We start from the raw sequence: 11,284 nt of genomic DNA, 5'->3' as shown, positions 1-11,284 counted from the left end.
GGAGCTAAAATTTTAAGCATTTTAGATGGAGTAAAAATGAAGATATTATTATATGGGGTGATAGAGAATTTGAATACGAGCACGTGCGCGAAAACGGCACGTAAAACGGAGCTATAACGAAGAAGTTATGCCCAAAACAGTTTTCTGTTTTTCTGGAGGATAACATATCCGCTGAAAAGATATCCGCTGGAAACATATCCGCTGAACATATGCGCCAGAAATGCTTTTATCAGCCTATAAATAGTGATTTTGGCATATGTTTTCATAACACTTTGGTCCAGAACGTATATGTACTGATATTTGTCATATCTTGTTATAAACCTTGATATATATGAGAAATAGAGAGAAGATAATGAGAAGCCTTGTTGTTTTCGATCACGTTTAGGGATTCCGCACCTTCACGTTGATTATAGATATCGATCTACTTCTTGTTCACGACACGAACACGTTCCTACAAGTGGTATCAGAGCATTATGGCTCGTTACTAGCTTGAACATCACAAGTTTTCAAGGTTTTTGTCTCTATCTACTAATTCAACCGTCAAAAGTCCTTCAATTTTTCACAAGACATTCCTTACCAATCCGTGACAAATCCTTCAAGTTTACACTCAATTTCCACATCATTTGAACTTCCAAATTGTCAAAATTCCAAAAATATGACTTTTAGCGGATATGTCATATCAACGCATATGTAATTCACGTATAACATATCCGGCGTTTAACATAAACGTCGTATATGTTATAAGTTGAAAAACATATACGTTTGTATACATATACGTTGACCACATCTTATACGTTGACCTACTCTTATCCGTTAACTTTCTTACATATCCGTTGACCAAGAGCAGAACTTATACGTTGACCTTCTTTGACCAAAATGGAAAACTTTGGTGCGTTTGTGTCACAGCCTTCTGCATTGCTTCAGAGCATTAATCTCGAGAACGAAATGGGAACTTCAAACAAGCCACCTAAGCTTCTTCGTATGGAAGATTATCCGTCTTGGGCTGACAAGTTTGAAACATATGCACAAGCTATGAACTACGAGACATTGATGGCTATTGAGGAAGAATACATTATCCCGAAGAATAAGAATGGGAGCAATTACAGGTTGTCACAAATTGCTGAAGGTGACAAAGATCAATTTTTAAGAGAAAAGAAGATGTTGAATTTGTTTCAACAAGCCATTAAAGCTGAAAATTTTCAATTACTGCAACACAGTGGCTCGTGCTACTCAATTTGGCAAGCTTTACTAAACAAGGACAGAGGAAACCCTGATATGAGGAAAAGCAAGATAACACTACTGAAGAAAGAGTTTGATATCTTTACTCAAGTTAATGGAGAAACGTTTACACAATTGGTTGAGAGATATTGCCACTTGGTGAATGTTAGAGTGAGAGAGTAAAAGGAGAAAGTTGCTACAAAGTCATATCTTGTAATCTTTGAAGTTATCAATGAAGAGAATGCTTAATGTTTACTTGTGTTGTTTAATCTCAATTGATTCCGCACTTTGAGATATAAGTTGTAACATCTAGGGATCCTAATTGTTGAATACATCAGCATGTCAATCCTCCTACAAGTGGTATTAGAACTTTGGTGCTTGATATCGGAAGAAAATAACAAGATACACTCGTTTCACGTCAAGATTCGATCTATTTCTCAACTCGTGAAAAAGTTTGTTTCGGATTCGATAAAGCCAAATCATATCCAAAAGCTCAGAGCCTTTCAGTGCTCGATTCTACATCTAATCACTAAATCTCGTGATTAAACGTTGCTTATAACACGTTCGATTTTGATTCCGTGTGTTCGTGTTCATCGGTTCGAATTTTGATTGATTTGGATAGAAATCGGTTGATGTTTTACGTTTAGAACTGTTTAGGATTCATCTACGAGTGATTTCGAATCCAATTATGTGTTAAATTTGATCTCCGGTGAGATTTTCGTGTTTTCCGGCCATAATAACCGTTTTCACGGTGGTGTAACTACTTTTCCGGCGTCCTAACTGTTTTTCCGGCGATGTTCCGGCGACAACAGAATTTTCCAGCAAGTTTAACAAAGTTTTCCGATCATAAGTGCCCATAACAGAAATATCCGGTGAGATTTAGGTGATTTCCGACATGTATAACTGAAATTTGCAGCTGTTTGGTGTTTAAACGAGCTGTTAACGAGCTGATATGTGTTGAAATGGGCCAAAAACGCGCTGAAACGAACTGATTTGCTGCTGAAATTGCTGTCAAACGGGCCAAAACGTACTGAAACGAACCAAAACTTGCTGATTTTTGCTGAAATGTGCTGAAACTGCTGAAATCGTGCTTAAACGAGCTGTTTAACGTGCCGAACTGCTGTTAAACTAGCTGAAACATGCTGTTTGCTGTTTAAACGCGCTGAAATTGCTGAAACGAACCAGAAAGTTGCTGAAATTTGCTGTTTTGCTGAAAAAAAACGAGCTGAAACGAACCAAAATTTTCTGTTTTGCTGATAAAAGAGCCTAAACAAGCCAAAAGGTTGCTGAAATTTGTTGAATTTAGATTACAAAAATTTTCAAAATGGAATTTTGAAGTTTGTTTAATGTTGAAGTTACATCGAGAAGAAACAGAATGAAGAAAGAATTTGATGATTTTGAGATGATGACTGAAGAATCGTTTGATCGTTTAATCGAAAGATATTGCAAGCTTGTGAGTGAAATGAAGCATATCGGGATTGTGAGATGAGAGTTCGAATACATTGATAGGTTGGCTGATATACTCATTGAAAATTCACCTGAAGATTTGGGTATAATCATTTTGTCAATACAATCAAACCCTAACACATACACACTCTCCCGATTCATCGAGAAGCTAATGATGCATGTGGTTATTAAAGATTCTGAGAAGGTTGATGATAAGATTGAAGTTCAAAGTGACCAGTCTAAAAAGTTGGAAATGATTGATCAACTTGCTGAAAAGATTGTCAAATCTGAAGAACTATCACTGCCAGAATTCGAGAACACTCCAAAGTTCGATAATGATAGTGATTCAGAATTTGATGAAGAATTGGTTTTGGAATCATGGTGTCAGTCTACTTGTGATCCTCTAAAATTGAAATTGAGGGAAATTAAAGTTGAGGATGAAACTGAGGAAGCTGTTGTTGGAGCTAAGGGAACTGAACCTATTCTCAAGCAAGTCAGAACAGAAAGTTCAGACATCCCGACTGTGAAAGTCGAAGAGGCTAAGTTATTCGAGGTACACTCTGAACCTTCTGCTCATTATCATGTTGAAATCAAATCAGAGTCTAATCACGAGTCGTTAAACATTCATAACGTAAAGGCGTGTGAAAATTGTGAGTTACTTCATAAAGAATGTTTAGAAAAAGATGTGGAGAATAACATGTTAAAAACTCAAAACGACTCTTTACTAAATAAGCTTAAACGTATTAAGAAAGCTTATGCTAAGCTTCAAACATGTGAAAAGACACTGGGGGAAAAGATTGATCAATATGAGAAAAAAATTTTGATGTTAAAACAAACTGTTAATGAAAAGGTTGATTTGAAGCTTAACAGTTTCAAAGTAGCATCTTTCGTCCTGGATTCTTCCCAAACCGACAGGTAAAGATGAAATATCTGGGGAAGTTGTCTATGGTTATAATAATGATGGTTCGGGGTATAAGCCAGTTCAAACCCCAATTTCCCCCGATCAAATAAAATTGGAAACAATTGTGCGTGATCGTGTTCAAGAACCTCCGGTTAGAAAGTTTGTTGACCGGAGAAGATGTTTTAACTGTAGCAAGGTGGGACATGTGTTCTTTGTGTGTCCTAATCGTTATAAGCACGATCATGGTAACCGCAAAAAATTTGTTAATAAGGTTGAATTCGTGTATGGTACAACATCTGAAAGTGTGAAAGAAATCTAGTCTCGAAATTGATCCAATAAGGATTCCTTTGTTCAAAACGTCAAACGTAAACAAACTGAGGAATCTCCTTGTTATAGGAAGAGCCCTAAGTTCGCTTACACTCAAAAATCAGATGTTGTTACATCTAAAATCAACCAGGAAAGTTTAAAAACAGAAAAACAAAAATTTCAAAATTCAAAATCTAAAAATACAAGCTCAAATGTCAAGTCAAATATCAAACCTAAATTTGTTAAGGTTGTTGATTTGAAAGATTGTGATGCAAAAAGGTTTGACAGTTTGAAATTTTATGTGAAAATATACAAATCAAAGTTATATAAGTGGATCATCAAGAAAATGGACTCAAATGTCGAATCCAAACAAGATTTTGTTGAAAAAGAGTCTTGTTCTGAAAGTTCGGATAACATTGTCAAATTTGTAAAATCCGAAACTTCAGAAAAATCAACGGTTTTAAATGTCAAATCTGAGAGTTCAGAAAGCAAGTGTTTTGAAACTACTGAAACTGTTGAGAATTTTAAAAATGTTCTGAGGTCCAAGACCAAGTGGGGTTGGATTTCTCTGTTTTCTTAAGCTGTTTTGCAGGGGCTCCCATAAGTCATAATGTTTATCATTGGAGCATGGTTGTGCTAAACATTGCCAAATCAATGGAGGGCGGGGCAAACACAGGAAATCTGGAAAGATGGAGCTCATTACGGTTTGCTTTTCATGTCCATTTTGGATTGCTTAACTGTTTATTCTTGTTAATGAGGCTGCCATTGTGATTAACTAAAAGTGATCTAAAAATATTTGTAGACCACATCAAACCATCAAGTTTATTTTTATTAATGTTGTTGATTTTAGGGGGGGTAAAAACTTTGAGAAAATTCAAAAACATTTAAGAGAGTAAAAAAAAAAAGAGTTTTTGAAGCAAAAAAGGAAGATGATAGTACATTGATCATCTGGTCCCAAATCCAGTAAAAAGTAGGCATAAAAGGCTGAGTGCTTAAATGTATTGGTGCATTGGTAGGCCTTTAAAACAAACAAGTAAGGGAAAGTAAGCGATATAAACCTAAAAACAGTCGAATCTAGTGGATTAATATCTTGAAGCTTAGTTAATATCTAGTTTAAAGAAAATAAAAAGTTTAAAGATTGCTGTGTGTTCATGCTTTCATTTTTGAAGACAATTCAATTTATTTTTTTTTCATTTTGCAAAGAAATTCAGCTTATTTTTTTCTTTATTTTTATTCAAATCTTGGATCCTCTCCTGCGCGATAAGATTATCCGACCTGGGGTTAAGATTTGAGTATTCTGCTTTATTTTCTTGGTGTTTCGTACAAGCCTTGGATCTCCTCCGCGTATACTATAAGCACAAACGTGTGAAAGTCATGTATCGAACTGGGGGTTAAGGCCTGTACAACTTCAACTTATTTTGTCTTTTTATTTTGTTAAAATGGAACCTTATCTGCATGTAGTAATACCGATCTTATAGAGAAAATTTTAACGTTCTGAGTTGTTTTGTTTTGTTATTTTTGCATGAGTTACAGCTAATCAATTTTAAGTAAGTGAAAAAAGTATACATGTGAAAATTCACTGTATAAAGATATACAAATTATGTCAGATAGATGGGGTCCACATAAGATTCGTGCTTAATTGGATCAAATTAAATGTATCACAGAAATTCTTGAATCATTTGTTTGGAAGGTTTAGGTGGACAACAATACCAATGACTGACTTAACACCAGTCATAATAAACGCTGAAAATAAAACTGTGATGGAAGGGCAATTTGGTCAATATGATTCCCTGCTCAAACTCACAAAAATATGTAATTGTTTACATGTTTGTAAATAGCTTTGAAGTTCTTTTGTTTACTGTCTTTAATGCTTTTCATTATAAACCAAAAAGATTTTATTTTTTCCGTTTTATTTTCGACTGTTGATGTAGGAACACAAAATTTTATAAAATCAACTGGAAAAATACCTAAATGTTAGTGTTTTTCAAGATCATTAAGTTGGACTTGATAAGCAACTTTTTGTTGATGTCTGTGGTGGTAAATTGTCAAACGGTTGAAAAATCTTTACAAGTTTTTGAGTATGCTTACATTGTTAATTAAGATTTTCAACTTACAATTATCATGCGTAACATGTCCCATCAAGACATGAAGCTTGAGGTGGAGTCTATTAGATGATCAAGAATTGAGGGGGAGAATTATTGAATATATGTCTTGAGAAGACAAGCGATACCCAGAGCTAAAATGTCAAAGCACTTAATTTGAATGGAAAGACTCAGCAATATCCGAGGGGGAGTCTATTAGTGCATACGTCTATTGCATTCGTTTTTGTCAAATGAAGGTGAGCGGAGCTTTAAAGGAGCTAAAATGTTAAGCATTTTAGATGGAGTAAAAATGAATATATTATTATATGTGGTGATAGAGAATTTGAATACGAGCACGTGGGCGAAAACGGCACGTAAAACGGAGCTATAACGAAGAAGTTATGCCCAAAACAGTTTTCTGTTTTTCTGGAGGATAACATATCCGCTGAAAAGATATCCGCTGGAAACATATCCGCTGAACATATGCGCCGGATGAAAACATATGCGCCAGAAATGCTTTTATCAGCCAAAATAGTGATTTTGACATATGTTTTCATAACTCTTTGGTCCAAAACGTATATGTACTGACATTTGTCATATCTTGTTGTAAACCTTGATATATATGAGAAATAGAGAGAAGATAATGAGAAGCCTTATTGTTTTCGATCACGTTTAGGGATTCCGCACCTTCACGTTGATTATAGATATCGATCTACGTCTTGTTCACGACACGAACACGTTCCTACAGAATGCATGTTAGTGAATCAAATTACGTGAATTCATGCTTGAAATAGATACATGCTCGAAAACACTTAGAAAACTTTTAACAACCACAATATGCTCGAGTATGTTATCACCGTGCTCGTTTTCTTCAACATAGTTGAAGTGTGCTCGAAATACTTAGGAAAATATTCAGACACTCAAACATACTCGAACGCACTCAAATAACGCAACCATACTCGATAGTACTTAGAATGATGTTCATTTACACATATGCTCGTAGAGCAAAAAGAAGTGCTGAAGCACAAAGTCATGTTCGAAACTCTTAGAAAATTATTCAAGCATGTAAACATGATTGTAGACACTTAGGATTTTCAAAACATGTTCGTAGAGAAAAAGATTCAGATGCCTAACTGTTTAGGCTTATCCACTCAAAAACTTTCACTTAAATGATAAAAAACTTATCATTCAAACTCTAGATCGACTCAAGTATAAGTCTAAGGTGAAAAAGAGATCAAATTTTAGTTCTTTTCTTTTCAAAACAATTTCCTTTATGGAAAGATCTCAACATAGGATCATATTGATCAAATCACTTCACAACACTTCATGGTCAGCATTATTATGACTTAAGTCAGGTTGATAGTAGGTATTATGAACTTAGCATGATTATCAACGCTTTTATGATATGATTAAGGTTCAATTAATGCACAAGTATTAAAAGGACCCCACGTTGGATTTAAGTTGTCCATATCTCTTCCCAAGGCTTATTTAGTTTTCTCCAAGTCACCCCAACTTGACTCTAACTAGCTGATGCATGGTTAAAAACTTTTTGATATTTGAATAGTTATTTTAAAAACACAAACTTTAAGGTTAAACGTTGGACTTATATGTCATCCGGACTTACAAGCCTTACATTCTCTGAAGCCCCTATAAGTTTGCTTTATTGTATAAATTTAATAATATTTACATAGCTATTTTTTACACACACACACACACATATATATAAAGATAAGCTAGTTTAACCATTCATATCATTGAAAATATTTCTTTTATGGTTGACCATAACACCAACAGGCTTGTGCGTGACTAGGTAATTACCTTTCTACCCATCATCTGGAGAGATGTATATTGGAACATACTTGCATCTTCAAATATATTGTGACGTTCGTGACAAAACCGGATACACCTTAGCATTCACATATCGAATAAGCGATTAACCGCTTATTGCGTAACGAACGAATAACAAACGGGTCTGGTTATGACTTGGATACCCCAGTGGCCATCTATGAGTGACATACATTTATTATAAGCTAACATATTGATGTTCTGGCCTTATTATAATAGCAAACTAGTTAAACAAAAACATACTCGTTTAACTACCCGCTATGATCTTAAACGCGAAAGATAGTTACGAAACAAGCATTATATCATCCGTTAAGCAGAAAAAAACCTACAAAACACTTATTTGAGATATTTTATGTTATCCATGAAACTATTTTGAATTTTTATGATCAAATAGTATGTTTTTCTAATTTACAAGAAATTGGCCGAAAAACACTCGTTTTAGCGTTGTTTATTGCACCCAATATTTTTATCGCCAAAAACTGAACCCAAACTAAATTTAGACGCGAGATTTAACGTTTTGGCATGAAAAACAAGGCAAATGGGACAAATTAGGACCCAAGGGGGTGGCCCATGGGTTGCAGCCGCCAACTTGGACCAACCCCCCTTAAGTTTTCTTTATATATTATGATAATTCAAGATATTTTACTATCACTTTTCTTGAAATTTCTGGAGATCCACTGTTGCTCTTTCACACACTCATAAAAACCTACGGTAAATCTTCATGGTTTGATCATTTTATGCGTGTTTAATCTTGTGTTTTCCATAAATATTGATACTTGATTATCAAAAGTCATTCCTAACCATGCAAAAACCCTAAAATTTGTCCAAAAACATTTTTTGATCACACATATGGTTAGGAACTGTTTTGATAAGTTTTTGCCCATAAACAAGGATTAAGGGGTTTAAATCACGTTTTTACGGTTCAAAAGTTCGGTTTAAAGCCCTAACCGAAACCCTAAGTTTCAAGGCTGATATTTTGATGATACATGCTTGGGTTTATGATATAGGACCTGTAGTTAAGTTAGTTAGAAGGATAAGAACTTGGAAAATTGAGTAAAAGTGTTGAAATAGTCAAAAACCTCAAAGGTATTACTGAAACACTCGTTTAGGGGCTGTTTAGGATTAGATTATGACGTGATTGTTGTTAGCTTGTAAAATTTTTTAGGGACATTAGGGACTATATGAATGAGTCCCTGTTCAAATTTGGTAACTTTTCGACCATCCAAGAATATTTAGCGAATTTATTACGGTTTAGGGATGCTTATTTGGGAAAAATACTTAAACTACTTGAAAATTTATGAAATTTTGTGGAGAAATCAAGTATGGCATGATATGGTCACATATAAAATTTGGGGTCATTTGGAGAATACTATCTAAGATTACTGAATTCGCGTTTATTCGAGTTTTTATAGTCATTTTTAGCTCGAAAAGGTAACTTGGAAAGATTACTAGATTATGGGAATTTTACATGGTGTTTTGGGAGATATTTTTATCACGCAGGAATTTTATAGAAAATTTTTAGAAATCTTTTGGTATAAACGAACGATTTACGGTTAAATATAGCATATTAAATGAATTTTTCTAAATTAATAAATTAGTAAAGAATTCCAGAAATATTTTTATAAAAATATAAATATTTTACTTCATAAGTGTATAAAGTTTCATAATTTAATGATAAACGGATAATTAATTGTAATAATTCGAATGTTCAACAAGTTGATTTATAGTAAACACCGACAGGTTTGTGATTAACGAATCTATTAGAATATCAGAACATCAAGAGTGATCAAAAAGCATATCTTTGGGTTAATTGAGTAAAACGAACTTTTTGTGAGAAATTCGGATAATTCGGATGGATTGTGCACGCTTTTCTCCAAACCAAACTGAATAAATGGAAATGAGCCCGTAGCGAATCTAGACATCTAATATGTGATTTTTTTTCTTTATAAATCTAATCATTTTATCAACCGCCACGTTTTCTCGAGTTCATGTGATCATACCTGTTTTCTAAACGCTGCGAACGATCAACTTGGCCTAGTAGGTGAAACGGTGAAACTAAGCCAAGTTCGATTTTCAATATTAGATATTGAACAACATCACAATTTAAGCCTATTGACATGTTCTGGGCATCACAGCTATACCCAGACTAGATATACAGCCCAGTTTAGTATTGAGATTATAATAATATTAAAAAATATTAATATTATTATAATATTGATTATAGGGACTAAGTGACAACACGCGAAACAAACCACGAGCTGAGATAGCACCGAGTACCAATTAAACTGTGAGTTTCATGACCCCTCTTTTGAAACTGTTTTATGAACTTTCGAGGTGAAAAGCATTTTTATATATGTGTACCTGTTTGGGAACGCACTATCCTATGAAATACCTACGTGCCGGTACATGAAAGATCCCTATGATAATTGATTATGAGCCGTAGAACGTGGATAGTACTATTGATTTTATGCATGACCCTATATATGAACAAACTAAGTTGAGTATGGCCTATGTGCCAAGTTCTGCTACAACTTAACAAACTAAGTTGAGTATGGCCTATGCGCCAAGTTCTGCTGCAACTAAACAAACTAAGTTGAGAGTGGCCTATGTGCCAAGTTCTCCTGCAACTTAACAAACTAAGTTGAGTATGACTCTATGTGCCAAGTACTGCTACAACTAAACAAACTAACTTGATTATAGCATCAATGCCAAGAATCTACTGTAATTATACATGATGTGGGCGGAAGGGGGGTCCATAGTGGTTTATTGTGCGTGGGAAATACTATATATACACACACGCACATTATGTTGTGCTTGACGTAGTTACTTGGATTATGTTGTGGGCGGAGGGGGGCCATAGTGGTTTATTTTACATGAGAATAACGTGGTATGTGATGACCATGGGAATAACATGGTCTGTGAAGGCCATGGGGGATAACATGGTCTGTGAAGGCCATGGGGACATCATGGTCTGTGAAGGCCATGGGGATAACGTGGTCTGTGATGGTCATGAGAACAACGTGGGCAATGGAGGCCACGAGATTGTTGTGGGGAGAAGGGGGGCCACAGCGGTCGATTGTGCGTGAGACACATTAAATATATTTATACACACACACACACACACATACTATGTAGTGCTTGATATAGTTATTTGATATATGCTGTGGATGGAAGGGGCCACAGTGGTTGATTGTGAGTGGGAAATGGAGGCACGTAGCACGAACAAACAGACACGATCTCACTGTAATTTTCATATTATATCATAAACATACAAACATACATATGTACATATAAACATAAATATATACATACAAACATACAGATGTGCATACATACAAACGTATATACATATTTACATACGCGCGTACATGCAAACTATGATTGTGTGGTACGCAAGAACTTATTTCGTTAAAACTTATGAAACTCACCAACTATTCGTAGTTGACCCGTTTTTAACATGCTTTTCAGGTATACAGATACTCGAAGT

The sequence above is a fragment of the Bidens hawaiensis genome, unplaced genomic scaffold (assembly GCF_021521415.1).
Source record: "Bidens hawaiensis isolate Kalapana, Puna unplaced genomic scaffold, B.hawaiensis_p1.1 tig00040096_1, whole genome shotgun sequence".
Lineage (NCBI taxonomy): Eukaryota > Viridiplantae > Streptophyta > Magnoliopsida > Asterales > Asteraceae > Bidens > Bidens hawaiensis.
Note: the sequence above shows the minus strand (reverse complement) of the source record.